A 6,040-nucleotide genomic window follows, 5' to 3' on the forward strand; every position below is an offset into this window, starting at 1 on the left:
GTTTATTCCTAGATATTTTATTCTTTTTGTTGCAATGGTAAATGGAAGTCTTTCCTTAATTTTTCTTACAGATTTTTCATCATTACTCTATAGGAATGCAAGAGATTTCTGTGCATTAACTTTATAACCTGCTACTTCACCAAATTCATTGATTACCTCCAGTAGTTTTCTGGTAGCATGTTTAGGATTCTCTATGTATAGTATCATGTCTTCTGCAAAGGGTGACAGTTTCACTTTCTTTTCCAATTTGGATTCCTTTTATTTCTTTTTCTTTTCTGATTGCTGTGGCTAAAACTTCCGAAACTATATTGAATAATAGTGGTGAGAGTGGGCAACCTTGTCTTGTTCCTGATCTTAGTGGAAATGGTTTCAGGTTTTCACCATTGAGGAGGATGTTGGCTGTGGGTTTGTCATATATGGCCTTTATTATGTTGAGGTAAGTTCCCTCTGTGCCTACTTTCTGGAGAGTTTTTGTCATAAGTGGGTGTTGAATGTTGTCAAAAGCTTTTACTTCATCTATTGAGATGACCATATGGTTTTTATCCATCATTTGTTAATATGGTGTATCACATTGATTGATTTATGTATATTGAAGAATCCTTGCATTCCTGGGATAAACCCCGCTTGATCATGGTGTATGATCCTTTCAATGTGCTGTTGGGTTCTCTTTGTTAGTATTTTGTTCAGGATTTTTGCATCTATGTTCATCAGTGATAAATTGGCATGTGGTTTTCTTTCTTTGTAACATCTTTGTCTGGTTTTGGTATCAGGGTGATGGTGTCTTCATAGAATGAGTTTGGGAGTGTTCATCCCTCTGCTATATTTTGGAAAATTTTGAGAAGGACAGGTGTTAGCTCTTCTCTAAATGTTTGACAGAATTCGCCTGTGAAGCCATCTGGTCCTAGGCTTTTATTTGTTGGAAGATTTTTAATCACAGTTTCAATTTCAGTGCTTGTGATTGGTCTGCTCATATTTTCTATTTCTTCCTGATTCAGTCTCAGAAGGTTGTGCTTTTCTAAGAATTTGTCCATTTCTTCCAGGTTGTCCATTTTATTGACATAGAGTTGCTTGTAGTAATCTCTCATGATCTTTTGTATTTCTGCAGTGTCAGTTGTTACTTCTCCTTTTTCATTTCTAATTCTATTGATTTGAGTCTTCTCCCTTTTTTTCTTGATGAGTCTGGCTAATGGTTTATCAATTTTGTTTATCTTCTCAAAGAACCAGCTTTAGTTTTATTGATCTTTGCTGTTATTACCTCACTTTTTTTTCTTTATTTCTGATCTGATCTTTATGATTTCTTTCCTTTTGCTAATTTTTTTTTTGTTCTTCTTTCTCTACTTGCTTTAAGTGGAAGGTTATGTTGTTTATTTGAGATGTTTCTTGTTTCTTGAGGTAGGATTGTATTTCTATAAACTTCCCTCTTAGAACTGTTTTTGCTGCTTCTCATAGGTTTTAGGACATTGTTTTTTCATTGACATTTGTTTCTAGGTATTTTTGATTTCCTCTTGATTTCTTCAGTGGTCTCTTGGTTATTTAGTAGCATATTGTTTAGCCTCCATGTTTTTGTATTTTCTACAGTTTTCTTCTGTAATTGATATCTAGTCTCATAGCGTTCTGGTGAGAAAAGATACTTGATATGACTTCAGTTTTCTTAAATTTACCAAGGCTTGATTTGTGACCCAAGATATGATCTCTTCTGGAGATTGTTCCATGAGCACTTGAGAAGAAAGTGCATTCTGTTGTTTTTGGATGGAATGTCCTATAAATATCAATTAATTCCACCTTGTTTAATGTGTCATTTAAAGCTTTTGTTTCCATATTTATTTTCATTTTGGTTGATCTGTCCACTGGTGAAATTGAGGTGTTAAAGTCCCCTACTATGATTGTGTTACTATTGATCTCCCCTTTTATGGCTGTTAACTTTTTCCTTAAGTATTGAGTTGCTCCTATGTTGGGTGCATAAATATTTACAATTGTTTTATATTCCTCTTGGATTTTTTTTTACCATTGATCATTATGTAGTGTCCTTCTTTGTATTTTGTAATGTTCTTTATTTTAAAATTTATTTTGTCTGATATGAGAATTGCTACTCCACCTTTCTTTAGATATCCATTTGCATGGAATATCTTTTTACATCACCTCACTTTCAGTCTGTAGGTGTCCCTAGGTATGCAGTGATCACTTGTAGACAGCATATATATGGGTCTTGTTTTTGTATGTATTCATCCAGTCTATGTCTTTTGGTTGGAGCATTTAATCCATTTACATTTAAGATTATTATCGATATGTATATTTCTGTTACCATTTTCTTAATTGTTTTGGGTTTGTTTTTAGGTCTTTTCCTTCTCTTGTGTTTTCTGTCTAGAGAAGTTCCTTTAGCATTTGTTGTAAAGCTGGTGTGGTGGTGCTGAGTTCTCTTAGCTTTTGCTTGTATGTAAAGGCTTTAACTTCTCCATCAAATCTGAATGAGATTCTTGCTGGTTAGAGTAATCTTGGATGTAGTTTCTTCTCTTTCATTACTTTAAATATGTCTTACCACTCCCTTCTGACTCACAGAGTTTCTGCTGAAAGATCAGCTGTTAACCTTATGGGGATTCCCTTTTATGTTATTTGTTGCTTTCCCTTGCTGCTTTTAATATTTTTTCTTTGTATTTAATTTTTGATTAGTTTGATTAATATGTATCTTGGCGTGTTTCTCCTTGGATGTATCCTGTATGGGACACTCTTCCCTTCCTGTTCTTGATTGACTGTTTCCTTTACCATGTTAGGGATGTTTTCGACTATAATCTCTTCAAATATTGTCTCAGTCCCTTTCTTTTTCTCTTCCTCTGGAACCCCTATAATTCGAATGTTGGTGTGTTTATTTTTGTCCCAGATGTCTCTGACACGGTCCTCAATTCTTTTCATTCTTTTTTCTTTATTCTGCACCAAAGTAGGTATTTCCAGTATTTTATCTTCCAGGTCACTTATCTGTTGTTCTACCTCAGTTATTCTGCTATTGATTCCTTTGAGAGAAGTTTTAATTTCATTTATTGTGTTGTTCATCATAGTTTGTTTGCTCTTTAGTTCTTCTATGTCTTTGTTAAATGTTTCTTGTATTTTCTCCATTCTATTTCCAAGATTTGGATCATCTTTACTGTCATTAGTCTGAATTCTTTTTCAGGTGGACTGCCTATTTCCTCTTCATTTTTTTGGTCTGGTGGGTTTTTACCTTGCTCCTTCATCTGCTGTGTATCTCTCTGTCTGCTCCTCTTGCTTAAGTTACTGTGCTTGGGTCTCCATTTTGTGGGCTGCATGTTCATAATTCCTGTTGTTTTTGGTGTCTGCCCCCCAGTGGGTAACGTTGGTTCAATGGGTTGTTGGCCTTCCTGGTGGCTGGGACTGGTGCCTGTGTTCTGGTGGATGAGGCTGGATCTTGTCTTTCTGGTGGGCAGGACTGCGTCTGGTGGTGTGTTTTGGGGTGTCTGTGAACTTAGTATGATTTTAGGCAGCCTTTCTGGTAATGGGTGGGGTTGTGTTCCTGTCTTGCTCGTTGTTTGGCATGGGGCACCCAGCACTGAAACTTGCTGGTCGTTGAGTGGAGTTCGGTCTTAGCATTGAGACAGAGGTCTCTGGGAGAGCTCTCGCTGATTAATATTACATGGGACTGGGCAGTCTGGTGATCCAGTGTCCTGAACTCAGCTCTTCCACCTCAAAGGCTCAGGCCTGACACCCGGCTGAAGCACAAATACCCTGTCAGCGTCACTGCTGTGAATGTGCTGATCTCCATTATGAAGTCAGATTATGAGGGTCTACTATAGCTGGTCAGGTACAACAGGTGGACTTGGTCACAATTTGTCTATGAGGCTGTCTCCAGCAGCCAGTGGCTGAAAGAGTAGGTCTTCGCATGTGCTGCCAGACTCTTAAACGTTTATATAGAGATCTCCACTGGGTTCAGTAATGGATTCGGTACAGATGGTCTCAAGAACACCTTACTCTCAAGGTTGTGTGCTTGAAACTGCTCCTAAGTCTGAGGGTCTACAAGCTGCAGGAAGACAAGACTGCCCTGTGCTGACCACAAGCTTTGATTCTTGCCACAAGTCCTGTTGCTGCTGTTGTGGAATCCGGCTTCCCCTGCCACTCTGTCTGAAGCAAGATCCTGGAGCAACATCCCACTGTGTGCAGCAGACTTCAGGCAGGACATGGCAGCAGGCTTCGCTCAAATATTTTCATAAAAATAAAACTCTTTACAATTTAATGAATGTTATGTAGCCAAAGAAAAATTGGCATTATGCTTTGTTGTAGTTAATTTTATGTGTCCACTTGACTGGCCCACAGAGTGCTCAGATATTGGGTCCAACATTATTCTGGGTGTTTTTCTGAGGGTGTTTTGGATGAGGTTAACTTTTAAATTAGTGGACTGTGTAAAGCCCTTGCAGGACATTTGGTCCTATTCCAAACATCCATTGAAACATCCTCTAATGTGTTAAATTATGCAAACATTTAACTTCACCAAAAGGATTTTAAGTTGTGGTCCTGTCTGAGACATTTGGCTCATGCCAAAATACCTTGAAATTTGGTACTATCCAAAATACCTACTGAGACGTTTGGTCCATGCTTTGTTAAATAATACAAGTATTTAAATTTTTTGAAATTGTATTTACATTATTTTCATTGTAATTCATGATGAATTTTGTATTTCACATTTATTCTTGTTCTTTCTTGCCACGAAGTTTGGCAGGGCTGCTCTTAAGTCGACAAACAATTGCTCCAACTATATAGAGCTGATTATTGGCTTTGTATTTGTCATATCTGGTAACAGTTTGGGTTATATGCATTTGATTTTGCAGCATATTGATGGGTTTTGTTCTTTTCTTATGCAGTCAGCCACCCTGTGTCTTTTGATTGGAGCATTTAGTCCATTGACATTTAAAGTAATTATTGATAGGTATGTACTTATTGCCATTTTATTACTTGTTTTCCAGTTGTTTTTATAGTCCTTTATTCATTTCTTCTTTTTATTTCTTCTCTTGTGTTTTGATTAATTTCTTTAGTGGTATACTTGTGTTCTTTTCTCTCTAGTTTTTGTGTGTCTACTGTAGGTTTTTGATTTTTCATTGCCATGGAGTTCATATATGCTGACCTGTAACTATATCTACTTTATTTTTAAGCTGGTAGTCATTTAGGTACAAACACATTTTAAAAGATCTACATTTTATACTCCCCTCCCCCACATTTGTGTCTTTGATGTCATATTTTATATATTCACTGTTTATTGTAGTTATAGTTGTTTTTGTAATATTTTTGTCTTTTAATCTTTGCTAGTTTATTTAAGTTGTTGATCATCATCCTTTACTCTTTATTTGCATTTACTAGTAGGATTTTTACTTTCTTATAGATTCTTGCTTCCTGATATAGCCTTTTCTTTTTGTCTTAGAAAAGACCTTTTAATATTTGTCTTTGGTTAGATTTAGTATTGATGAACTCTTTTAGTTTTTGTTTGAGAAGTTCTTTATCTCTCCTCCAGTTCTCAATGATAATCTTGCTGGCTAGAGTATCCTAGGTGGCAGGTTTTTCCCTTTAAGCACTTTGAATATAATGTGACATTCCCTTCTTGCCTGCAAAGTTTCTGTAGAAAAATCAGCTGACAGCCTTATGGTGCTTCCCTTATTTATGACTTTTTATTTTTCTCTTTCTGCCTTTAGAATTCTCTCTTTATTGCCATTTTAGTTATGATATGTCTTGATGTGGGTCTGTTTTGGTTCATCTTGTTTTGGAAACTCTGTACTTCCTTTATGTATACATCTGCTTATTTCTTCAGGTTTGGGAAGTTTTCAGCCTTAATTTCATTAAATGCATTTTCAATGCCCTTATCTCTCTTCTCCTTATGGGACCCCGGTATTGTGAATGTAGATACACTTGATGTTATCCCAAAGATCTCTTAAACTGTTCTCATTTTTTACATTTGTTTTTCTTTTTGCTGTTCTGATTGGGTGATTTGTATTATTCTATCTTCCAGATCACTTATGTGTTGTTCTATATCACCTAGTCTGCTGTTAAT

The sequence above is a fragment of the Leucopleurus acutus genome, assembly GCF_964270905.1.
Source record: "Leucopleurus acutus genome assembly, chromosome: 4".
Lineage (NCBI taxonomy): Eukaryota > Metazoa > Chordata > Mammalia > Artiodactyla > Delphinidae > Leucopleurus > Leucopleurus acutus.